The sequence below is a fragment of the Malania oleifera genome, chromosome 8 (genome assembly GCF_029873635.1).
Source record: "Malania oleifera isolate guangnan ecotype guangnan chromosome 8, ASM2987363v1, whole genome shotgun sequence".
NCBI lineage: Eukaryota > Viridiplantae > Streptophyta > Magnoliopsida > Santalales > Ximeniaceae > Malania > Malania oleifera.
In genome coordinates this window covers 16,711,857-16,724,997 of record NC_080424.1, presented here as the reverse complement: position 1 = coordinate 16,724,997, position 13,141 = coordinate 16,711,857, and the positions used below count along the sequence as shown (strand labels likewise).

At 38.2% G+C, this 13,141-nt stretch overlaps 1 protein-coding gene across 1 annotated transcript in view; it reads right to left on the bottom strand.

The window, feature by feature from the left end:
• Positions 1-13,141, bottom strand: part of LOC131162306 (histone-lysine N-methyltransferase ASHH1) — an 86,443-nt gene that overhangs the window by 72,246 nt on the left and 1,056 nt on the right. The gene's annotated exons all lie outside the window — the stretch shown is intronic.

Genomic DNA, 13,141 nt, shown 5'->3' with positions numbered 1-13,141 from the left:
AGATCTAGGGCTTACAAGGATGGTTTGGATGCAAAAAATGTGAGACGCCTTTTATAGGACAAAACCGAGAGGCAGAGGGATCAAAGCAGACACTACCTCACCAAAGTTGGGCCCGAGACCATTACATTTAGCATCAGAGCCACCTGAGGGTACTATTATGTGGATGGATCCTACACAGAGGAGTGGGCCACTTTGACGGGTGTCAAAGATTGGATGGGAGAGCATGTGATGGTCCCACATCAAACATGTACTAGAGAGACCTTGGACTTATAAGGATGGTTTGGACCCCAACTATATGAGGCGCCTTTTATAGGACAAAACCATGAGGCTAGGGGGCAAAGCAAACAATACCTCACCAAAGTTGGGCTCAAGACCATGACACTAACATGTCGTTGTGTGTAACCCGCTTATTTTGTTGATGTCTCGAAATAGCTTAGAAGCACCTCTGTACCATAGGGAGCCATTAAAGGAGGGTCCTTCCTTATCCTAGGACATATTAAAATATAAGAGGGATTACGTGGAAGTTCAAAAAGTCCTAGAAGAGCAAGAATTTGCTTTAATTAACTGGAGGGGTGAGAGGATTAGGCTTAGGAAAGAAAATTCAAGGGATACCAAAAAAAAAGGGGGTTATAAAATTAGGAGGGAATTGGGGAGACTAGTTTCATCGGTTAAATACAAAAAAATAGGTAAATCATCTACGGCCCTTTTGTGTGTATAATGAAGCTCCTCTCTTGGAACATAAGAGACCTAGGTAGTTGGGGGGAGAGGAGAGTGACTAAGAATCTATTATCTAAAGCCACCCGAGATATATTGTTTCTCCACGAAACTAAGCGGGGGATGTTGATTCTTTCTTAAGCAGAAGTTTCTAGGAAGTAGGGGGCTATCCTTTACCATTTCGAAGACATGTGATTAACATATACCACCTTTAGTGTCAAAGACCAGTGGGACAAATGGCAAGTAAAAGGGCAAGAGGGTTTTAAATTCATGAAGAAGTTGAAATTCTTGAAATCTATTATGCTAGGTGGTGAGAGGTCAATCTCAAATCGAAGATGAGATTAGTAACTTTTCTAAACTTATGTCTTATAAGGAGACTCTGATAGTGGATGACCTTGACTAAAGTCCCATCCAAGAAAGTTTTGCTTAGTAGCTAGAAAGGCGGAAGAAATTAGAAAAACAATATTTAATATGAGCAAATTCAAGAATCCTGACCCAAATGGCTTCATGATGGCATTCTTTCAAGGTAAGGGTGTTTTGAAAGTTGATATCCTAAAGTTCTTTTTACAATTGTATCATAAGCAAGCAGTGAATGTTAATGCAAATTCGACAATTACCACCCTTATCCCAGAAAAAGGAGAGAGCTAGGAAAGTCAAGGACTTCAAACTCATCAATCTAGTAACAAGTCTATATAAATCCTACCAAAATTCCTTGCTAATAGATTTAGTCTAGTTTTGGGGGATATTATCACCATGGCACAATCTGCATTTATCCATAAAAGGCAAATACTAGATGCAATGTTGTTGGCTAATGAGGTGGTAGAGGATGTTAGGAGGAGGAGTAAAAAGGGGCTTCCCTTTAAATTGGATTTCAAGAAAGCCTATAATATGGTCAACTAGGGCTTCTTAGATAAGTTAGTGGGTAAGAAAGGCTTTAAGGAGCTCTAGAGAAAGTGGATCAAGGGATGCCTAAGCTTAACGCACTTGTTAATCATCGCCAATGGTCAACCTAGAGAGTGGTTTAGGGCCTCCAGGGGTCTTCACCCCAGCTGTAGATACCCTTAGTAGGGTGCTTCTCCATGCTCAAGGCAGGGGGTGATTAAAGGTCTCCATGTATGAGGAGCAAGAGGAGATCCTTCACCCCTAGTTTGTTGATAACATCTTGCTCCTTCTTGGGGACAATTTAGCAAAAGCCATTGTGTTGCTCAAAATTTTTGTGCTTTCCTTGAATTGCCCTATCCTAGGTCAAGATCCTCAGCCCCCCACTTGGAGGTAACCCAAAGTCTAAAGCCTTTTGGGATCTTGTGCTAGAAAATGTGGGAAGGAGAGTGGAGGCTTGGAAGAGGGTGTACTTTTCACTTGAGGACCAGGCCACTCTCCTTGGTGCTTTTGTCTCCAACATCGCAATTTATTAACACTTCTTGTTTAAATTCCCTCGAAAATAGAAAATCTTTAGAGAGGTCGATATGTGGCTTACTTTGGTTGAGTGCAAGTGTCACGGAGGACCACTTTAGACCTTGTGAAGAGTCATAAGGCACCATTTGTAGTAGACTAGCTTAACTAGTATGCCGAATGTAAACTGTGATTTAACCACATGAACAAATTCACAATCATTAAATACAAAATAAGTGAAGGCAATGGTAAACCATAAAGCAACACCAATTCTTTATTCACACCTCTGTAGGCAACATGTTTTTAGCGAGAGATGCAAGTGGGCTAAAAACGTTTACAAATAGCTAGTGAGTCTTACAATAATTTACAAGCACTCACCCTCCCCTAAAGAGCTTTCTATGTTATTCCAGCTCTAGCGTAGGAAACATTAAATTGATCAAGGAGCCACAATCCCTTTTTTAACTAAGCCATTACCCTACTTAAATAATAAAACCTACACTATTTTTACATGGTGCCATGGTTGTCACCCATATACACACATAACAAGTCGTTACAAGCAAGCATAATGCCCTAAACAAGCCTGGCTCTTGATGTTCTACCCTACATATGCGATTAATGTCCTCGTAGACTTTGACGGTAAGTACCCTTCAACTTTGTCCATGAACAGTTCCATTTGTTGACATCTAGTTGATTTCTTCATCCCCAAGGCCCTTCCACTTCACTAAGAACTAGTGATGTTTCTTACTTGATAATGTGAATTCTCTATCTGTAGGGATATCTTCAACTTCTTGTCTGTCAAATTAATATGTCTTTATTGGTGCTCTAGTTTACTAACTTTGGGTTGTTTCTTCAGTGTTGGCAATGAATGGCTCAAGGCAATTGACATGAAACACAACATCAAGTCGAAGGATCAATCTTGCAAGATGCTTTCTCAACTTTGTCCAAGATGGGGATTGGTCCTTCGTAATTGTGAAGTAGTCTACCACCTTGACCCTATAGTGACTTGATCTATTATGAATGTAGCTTAACAAGCACCAAGTCACCATGTTGAAGTGCAATGGTCTTCTCCCTTTATCTGCCCACTTCTTTATCCACTTCAAAGTTTTCTCCACATAAAGCTTGGGCAATCTCCCCATTTTGCCTTCATGTTTTTAGTGAAAATGTACGCTCCCAAATTCTTTCCTCTTCCATTGTGTGAGGTAACAATGGTTGCTGATTAGTTACAATTTCAAAAGGACCCTTGTTGGTTGTTGAGCTCTTCTAGGCATTGAAACAAAATTGAGTCACATTGAGTAGTTGCACCCAATTATTCTAGTCGGCAATACTAAAATGGCATAAGTACTCCTCTAGTAGCCCATTGAATCTCTCTACTTTTCCATCTGTCTGTGGGTGGTAGATCAAGGAGATGTCAAGCTATGAACTAAGGATTCTGAAAAGTTCTGTCTAAAAGTTTCCTTTGAACCCTGTGTCTCAATCACTAATAATGTCTTGGGGACACCCCAATACTTCGCTAGGTGCTCGAGAACAATTCTGCTATCCCCTATGCCAAGTATTACTTTAGTGTTGGTATGAAAGTATCATACTTCAAAAACCTATTTATAATCATGAGCATAGACCCTATGTCCCCAACTCTAGGCAGGTTGGTGATGAAGTCAAGTGAGACACTCTGCTACACTCTCATTGGTACTTGAAGAGTCCCCAACAGCCCTATAATCTTGTTCCACTCAACCTTGTCTTGTTAGCAGGTGAGACAAGACAAGGTATATCCAACCACCTTATCATGCATGTTTGGCTAGTAATGCCTCTGCTTCAATAGTGCCAAAGTCTGATGCCTTCTTGGATTGCCTGCTGAAATTGTGCCATGGCTCTCTCGCAGCCAATGTTTAAAAGATGAAGGCGTAAGGCAAGGCACTTTAATCCTTAAGAGGTGATGTGTAAGCCTTAAGGCATTGGGGTGCACACCTTTTGAGACTTTTATTTTAGATACAAGTATGTAAATAAATAACATATATTTTAAAAGCAAATAAAAAATTAATAAAATCACAAATATAATGTTAAAAAGTAAAATCAAATATAATTTGCAATCTACACAATCATAAACAAGAGATAGCTATAACATTACAAAGTTCAAATTATTTTCAAGATCTAGGATACAACTCTCGATTATTTTGGAAAGATTGAGGTTCAAGGGTTTTAGAAATCAACTCATATTATGACATTTCTTTTATATAAATATGGAGTTAAAATTTTCTAGCCAAATCTAACTTCAGTGCATAATGCATTAACTTTTTGGGATTTGGTATTTCAGATTGAGCCTCAAGGCATTTTAGGCATGCCTTGCACTAAGGCAAGCCTCAATTGAGCCTTTTAAAACATTGCTCGCAACAATGTCTTCTTTACATTACCACTCAAGGCACAAAAAAGCCTATTAACATATGTTAATAGCAATCCATCATCTAACTAGAACAAGCATGCTTTGCCCTCTTCCACCAACTTCATGAGGTTTTGGGCAACCAGATCCTTGACAAGGTTCTCCTTAATGCACTCCCATATTGTCATGGTAAAATACCATCAAATGTGTTACCAATTGTAAGGTCACAAGTTCAGCCTTCCTCCTTAATGCATTGCCAACTTGATTCGTTTATCCTGCTCTGTGCTCGAAAGAGAAATCAAATTCAGCCAAGAATTATGGCTAAAAGGCTTGCTTAGGAATAACTTAGGTTGTGTAAAAAAATTATCGACACCCAAGTTAATTGTTTTCACCACAACCTTAGACCAATAATGCCACCATAAGCAATAGGATGCACGTTCTGTTCAAGACTCCACCATGGGCATAATTTGATCTACCTATACCTCGAAAGGCTTCAAAGGAAGTACTGGATCATGCATCATGGCTTCCTTCAAGTTTTCAAAGGCGCTATGGAACTCCTCCATGCAAATCCACATATGACCTTTCTTTAGCAATTTAGTTAACGAGGCAATCTTCCTCAAGTGCCCCAAAATTACAATAGTAATTGGTGAGTCCAAGAAAAGAACGCAGCTCCCTGACTATCATTGGGATCTTCTAGTCTTGAATTGCTAACCTTTCTCACATCCATCTAGATACGATCTTGTTCAACCACATAATCAAGGAATTTAAAACACCTTTTCGTGAAAAAACAATTCTTTTTCTTCACATGAAGGCCATTCTCTTTCAGCATGATGAACATGTTTCATGGATGCTCTATCATTTTCCTCAACTTCGCTAACTCCAAAGGAGTCATCCAGTATAGCCCTTTAGCATGAGGCTTCACCTTAGTAACAATTTGATCTCATGCTTCACACCTTATCATGGATGCAAGTAATGTGGTGGCTTATCTGCCATCACAACTTTGTACTACTCCAACACATCTTGGAGGGCAGTAGGAACCCATTCTTGTACTACATCTACATCCACCAACGACGAGGCAAGATATGTCAACTCACCTCTTTTCAATCCCTTCTTGAGTTGCATAGCTAAGAAGAAGTTCACTCCATCCCTTTATTCCCAACAACTTGCACCCTATAAGGGTGATCCCCTATCAAACAAAGTTAACAGCAAACAACATCACACCACCTTAGTCTCCCTCAAAACTTCTATTTCATGCATCAATTAGAGATCATCCAACGGAACCGCTGTGAAATTCCTGCCCACCGTCCACTTCTCATTCACTTGTTTGGCTACTCCAAGAGTAGGCTCTACAAAATTAACAACTGTCATGTGTGTTGAAGCCTTTTCAAGTTGAATCTCTATGCCCCACCTGGTGAGACAAAGTTATAGGTAACCCCATATCCATCTAGCATGGGTGCTCTTCCCAACCCACAAATCCAAAAACACTGACCTATTAGCCTAGATAACTTTCAATTCTTTAGTTTGCCTCTCCAATGCAATGAGTACTTGCATTGGATGCATCCACAGGGTTTTCTTATCCCATCCTTTCGTTCCCTCCACAATGGAAGCCTACAAGGCAGTAATAATGACTTGTGAGAGAAATTAGCAATTTTCTGAGGGCCTTGATATAAGAAGCATGCTAACTCACCCTCATCACCGGATGTGTTGGACGACCAGGATGATAAATCTTCCTTTGAAGTTGATGCCCTAGTGTATACTTCCCCATAGTGGTTTGCCCTTGTTGAAAGTCTTTCAATTGTTCCCACCCAACGTGCCACTCTCATTGGACATGGTGAAACTCTATCCAACATAGATAATCAAGTGTTCTGCAACAACCTATGTGGCAGGCAACTAATGAACTCTTTGTCAATGAAGTTCAGCCCTTTCCCGTGGTTTCAATCCTTCAAGAAAATTGAATAGCTTGTCCCTTTGACATGTCCTAGATATCCAACATCAAAGCAAAAAGTTGTTTCACATATTGTTTGCTTAAGATCTTACAGTTTGCGCGTTTTCAAGAAAGAATTGGGCCTTCAGAGCTCTCTATTTTAAGTTTGCCCAACTATCACTTACACACTATCCACCCAACTTGCATCATACTTGGTACGCCACCACAGTTTAGTGTGACTAACATTGTCGCCATAGATACTTCCAACTCCTCCTAGTCTATCCTCACCATAGGAAAGTATTGCTCCATGTCAAAAAAGAAGTTCTCCAATTACTTAGCATCACAAGCATCCTTATATGCTCTGGGTTCTAGCATCCTCGTTATTTTAGTTTCTTTTATCGCTAGAGAATTGGATTTCCTAAAAGCGCAAACCATCAAGTTCACCTTGCTACCACGGTGTTGTAACATTTCAACCATACCACAAAAGTCTTTCGAAATTTCCTCAATGGAACTTTGCAGCTATTTTAGGGATCCCTCCAATAAATCAACACATTCTAAAAATTAGGCCATCTCTACAGCCATATTGTGGTTGTCTTAGTATAGTTCTTTAATCAATGCTTCACACAATCTCACAATCCAAAGGCAACCAAATCACGAAACAATTAGCCAAGCTCTAATACCAACTAGCATGGGTTGAACACTTCACACCTTGTGAGGGTGGCACTAGTTGTAGCACAATAGCTTGACCAATCAGCTGAACAAAAATCACAGTTTCACCACCTAAACAAATTCATAACCACCGAATACAAAAATAAGCAAAACCAATAAACAATCACCAAAGCAAGTGAGTCGTGTAGTAAATCATAAAACAGCACAATTAATTATACACACGTCCATAGGCAACACCATGATATGCTTTAAAATTAAAAGGAAAGCTTTATAAGACAGCTATAAGGCCAGCTATGCTTTATGGTTCAGAATGTTGGGCAACTAAGAAACCTATGTACAAAAAATGAAAGTTGCTGAGATGCATATATTAAAGTGGATGAGTGAGTTAACATTAAAATATAAAGTATGAAATGAGTATATACACAATAATTTAGGTACAGCCCAGTTGAAAACAAGATAAGGGAGGGGCAGCTTGGATGGTTTGGGCATTTCAAACATAGGCCTAGTAGAGAACCTATGAGGAAGAGTGAGTTAGTTATTGTTTCTGGCATGAAAAGGGGTAAGGATACACCTAAAATAACCTAGAATGAGGTAGTAAGGAAGGATTTAATAGCCCTTAATCTAATAAATGAAAATGCTCTGGATCGGGTGAATTGGCAAGAAAGGATTCATGTTGCTTACCCCACCTAGTGGGACTTGAGGCTTCTTCTTGTTGTTGTTGTTTTTGTTTTATAGGCAACACCATCCCCTTAAAGGGCTATCTATGGTATTCTAGCGAGCACTAGGACAAATCAAATTGATTGAGGAGACACGCTCCCTTTTTGACTATGGCATAATCAGACTCAAAGAATAAACCTTCAATGCTATTTACATTATGGTTACCCATCCTAAGCACACATGGTAGGTGGTTGTAAACAAGTATAATACCCTAAACAAGCTTGGCTTGTGACACCAGGGAATGATAGGAGAGACCATTTAGTTAGCTAGGAGGTGGTTGGCAAACCTAAGTCCATGGTAGGTATAGGCATCGAGGATGTGGTATCTAAAAACATCTCCCTGATTTGCTATCAAAAAAAAAACACCTCCCATATAGGCATGTGGCTTTGGAGGTTCACCTCAATGGCATAAATTGATAAAGAGCAAGTGTGAATCCATTAGAAGTGGTGGGGTACAACTCACGAGAGGCAGCAGTATTGTCTCTCATACGTACCTAGAAATTCGTGTCCTAGGTAGCTAGTCAATCTTTCCTCTCCTCCAGTTTAATGTGGATAATAGCAAAAAAGTTCGACTCTATGAGGACGTATGGGTGTGGGTGTCCTTGTTGGAGCTTAAGATTCCTAATCTATTTAGGCTTTAATTATTACATAATGCTCCAATAAACTCCTTCATTTCTTATAAGGGGAATTGTCCTTCATGGGATTTCCATTTTTTTTCAAAATTTCAAAGAAAAGGAGGCCGATGAACTCACTATCCTACTTTCTTTTTTGGACCAACATGTTCTTCACTTAGAGAGGATGAGAGAGTATGGGAGGATTATTCATCGAATCATCGAGAATGTTCACTATTGAATCTTTACTCTTACCCCTTTTGAGATCCCCTAACAATTCCCCTTGGAACCACATTCTTTGGAGGGCTAAGGTGCCCGAGAAGATTCATGCCTTTGTTTGGACCATGCATGATACTAGAAAGGATTAACATGCATGATCTACTTCAAAGAAGAAGGCCCTACAAGGCTTTCGGCCTGACATGTGCATTATGTTTTGTCAATGCAATGAAACAAAAGCTCATCTCTTCATGCATTTCAGGGTGACATCACAGCTTTGGAACGCCCTCCTTTCTTATGCGGGGGAAGAGTGGGTGGCACGCAAGGAAAGGTGGAAATTTTTTTATCAAAAAATAGAAATGGTAGAGCTCTTTTGAGGGTGGCACTTTTCACCATGTTGTGGATTGAGAGGAATGCTAAAAATTTTAAATGTCACTCAAGCTGCTCAAAATTATTATGAGATACAATGGTATTCTTTGCCTCCTTTTGGGTGCACTCTCTTGGTCTTTTTTTTAGGGATTATCAATGTCGGATCTCAAAAGAGATTGGATGAGAGCGCCTTTGTAATTAAATAATTGAATGCTTATTTTTTGCGTATTCTTTTGTTCTTCTATCCTCTGGATATTTGGGGACCCAAGTTATGTACCCTGCTTTTGGACATTAGTAAAATTGTCTTCTTCTATCCAAAAAACAATGGTACTGCTACAGACCACATAACAGGTATACATGGTCTCTTCTCCAAAATCCAATGCACCAATACATTGCCTGGTGCTACCCTTGCTAATGGATATGCTACAACAATTGATGGCATAGGGGCAATAAAACCTGCTCCAACTATTTCCTGCCTCAATCTACTATATTCTTGACATTCCTTTTAACCTCAGGCACAGTACTTAAATTATTCAATTACCTTTATCCCTCATTCTGATTTAAAGAAAAGGGGCAATTGGCCTGATTTTTTCCCTTTTTTCTTTGTTATTTTTTAGTTTTTTCCCCACTAGTTTGTTCCAGAATATTCTTAGGAGATGTCTTATATTCCTTTTTAAAATTCTTCTCCTATTAATGAAATATTCTTTTGCTATTAAGGGAAAAAAAAAACCAAAAAAACACAAAACAATTGGTGGAGGACATGAAGATAGAGGTCTCTACTACTTCAATTCAATGCCATCTTCTAATGCTTGTTATGCTATATAGATACACAAATTCAGATCCATTGTTGGTCTGACCATTCCTCCTTGAAAATGCTGAAGAAACTAGTTTTAACATGAGTCAAGCATCTAACCTATAATAGTACAAGTCCAAACAATTGGGAAAGCATCATCATGTCCCTTTGTTTATCATATCAATAAACAGAATGAGTCTTTTTTCATTATTCAAATGTTTGCATCAATCACGTTTGGTCAAAGTTGCTTCTGCTATTTCATTACCCTTGTTGACAATTATTCAAGGATGGCTTATTTTGGTTAATGGAAGATATTTTGAGCTATTCAATATATTTTGTGCCTTTCATTCTACAATTGAAACTCATTTTAATGTACCAAATTGCATTCTTCGAAATGGCAATGCCCAAGAATTTCAACCTCCCAGATCTGCTATTTAAAAGGATTCACATCCGATATACTGTTAAAAAAAGTCACTATATGGCAAACAATATCCTTGTGTGGTTTGGAAGATACAATGGGGTTGTTTGATTTAGTCCTTCAATGATTTGAGAAAGATTATTCTATATTCTATTGTCATACTAATTGCATGGATATCAAAATCCCAATCCGGATCATAGAATCTTACGATCCTAGAATCCAGATCTACCCACGCAATCCAGATTGTGTATGACTGGGGATGAGGAAGAATCACAAGTAGAATCATAGAATCTGGATCCTACTTGGGATTCTACCTATTCTAATTAGTGAATTGGACTGCCCTTTTTCATTCCCAGGCTTTAAATATGAGGTCCAAGATGAACTTTTCTTGGGCTGATAGTTTTATATTGCAGCTCTGTTGGCCCATTTGGCCTATATCCTTCACAATTAGGGCAAATAGCACCCAGACTTAGTTACTCCATACACATCCCAATAACATGCTTAGCAGCAGCTTGCAGAGAACTCTCGACAGCAACAGAGTTTTATTTTTCTGTTATTGTTCAATAAGCTTGCATGGCTGTTCTTGTTCAATCAGCTCTGGATTTCTTAGGTCAATTCTTGCAGAGTTTTCTTGTTCAATCAGTTTGGAGTTCTTGGGTTCTGGTCTTAGAACAGTTTTGCTCTCTGGAGTTTGATAAGGTTGCAAAGTTCTTGTTCCTTGACGCAATCTTGCAGATGCGGAAAGCTCTGGAGTCAAACCTTTGACAACAAAAGATCTAGCTCTTGAGTCCAAATTTTCTTTGATTCTCTCCTAATTTCAACAAACAGCAGTGTCGACTGCTAACTGATTCTTCATGGTGAAAGACTCAGAATTCTGAATTTTTATACTTGAGTGATGACTGATGAGTGATCATTCTTATAGCCTAATTACAGTGGCAGAAAAAAAGAGCAGCCTTTTAGTAGCTTACATTCCTAAGATGTGTTTCTAACTTCCTCCTATACATACTAACAAGTTTTTAGTCTTAAGAATTGTCATAAAATTCTACATACATAAATCATTAACATTTATTTTGCATTGTATGTAGAATCTTACAAATCCTCAATCCGATACTACGATCTGATCCTGCACCAACGATCCTACATAGGATCCCAATTCTGACAACCTTGACTAATTATAGAAAATTTTACCAAATGATTGTGTGGATGATAATTGAAAAATGATAACAGGTGATGTCACATCATAGAGCATCTAAAGCAATTCTTGCAATCACGTTGCAAGACTTTGGGACTATTGAAGCACTTCTTGGGAATTGAGGTAGCCAGATCTCATTTGAAAACTGTTCTGTCCATACGGAAATATGTTCTTGATCTTTGGGGAGACACGTTAGTCAGGATACAAAATACTCCAATGGGCCTTAACAATAAATTAATGTCACTGATTGTGAATTGTTAGCTGAACAGGGTGGATACCAGAAACTACTTGGAAAGTTGAATTGTCTTACAGTCATCAGGCCAGATTTTTCTTTTATAACTAGTGTTGTTAATCAGTTTCTGGACTCTCCTCAAAATACTCAATGGTATGTTGTTTTCTGTATTTCAAGATATCTCAAAGCTGCACGTGGTAGAGATCATCCATATGAGGATCATGGTCATTATTTCATTCACAGATGCACGGATGTAGACTCGCCTAGGTAATGTCTTTCACACAAGATCCAAGAAAGGGAAGTGTGTTGTTTGCTGGTGAAATTTTGTGTCATAACAGAATAAAACAAAAAAGTGTGTAGTTGAATGAACAAGTGCAATTTCTTTGGACAAAGCCATTGCTCATACAACCTGAACTAAGCTTATTGAAGAAAATGATGGAAGGAATTTGTTTTCAACATTCCCCAACAATGGAGTTGGATGTGTGAGAATCAGGCAGTCGTTCAAACCCAATTTTTCATCATAGGACTGAGCACATTGAAGTTAACTATCACTTTGTCAGAGAAAAGTTGTTGCAAAAGCTTATCAAGGCCACTCACATGAACTCTGAGCATCAATTAGCTAATTTGTTTACCAAATATTTTGGAAGAACCAAAATAAAATTTATTTGTAAGAAGCTAGGAACATAAAATATAAATGCTCCAGCTAAGGGGTAGCATTCCAGTGTTACTGTGCATTAAAGGGATCCATCGTCAGTTTATGCATGCAATATGCATTTTAAAAACAATAGGAACCCTAATCATTCTGCAGGTTCTCCAATTATTAAAAATATATTTTCCTATTCTACTTTCTCTTTAAAAAATTCCCAAGCTATTAGGCCTTTAGATACCACTATGGCACAATTATTTTAAACAAGCTTGGGGAATTGTTTTGGTCGCAAGGTTTATCTATTTGTGGTAGAGTATGCCTATGTTTAGGGAGTCGAATAACAAAACTCTCTAGATTGTAGGATATCCAATAGCTATGCTCTATTCCAAGCACTTTGCTTCCTAGCCCTTCATATTATGGGATTGACCAGATATGTATACGTACCTCTTATAAATTCTCAATCAAAAAAAAAAGCATAAAATTAACAACACATTTACCAAGGATGCTTTTAGTAAGGTCTTGATTATTCAAGGCAAAACAAGAATTGAAGTGGACACAGGATGAGTGCATATAGATAAGTTTTATATGAACAAAAAAATCAGTGATGCATTGCACATAAATTCTACGGACTTGTGAATGGATTAACATACACAATACATGGTTAAGTACTCAGGAAATCATTCAAAAATTCTAACAAAGATCTAAATAAATTCAAAGTCAGCAAAACAGTAACTGGTATTATCAGATTCAAGCACAACAATAGAAAATTAATTTAAAAAAAAAAAAAACATGCATACTGAAAAATATGAATGAAATGATAATACAATAATACACCTTCCTGATTTACCCTAAATAAATAAATGTTACTGTTGTGTAAC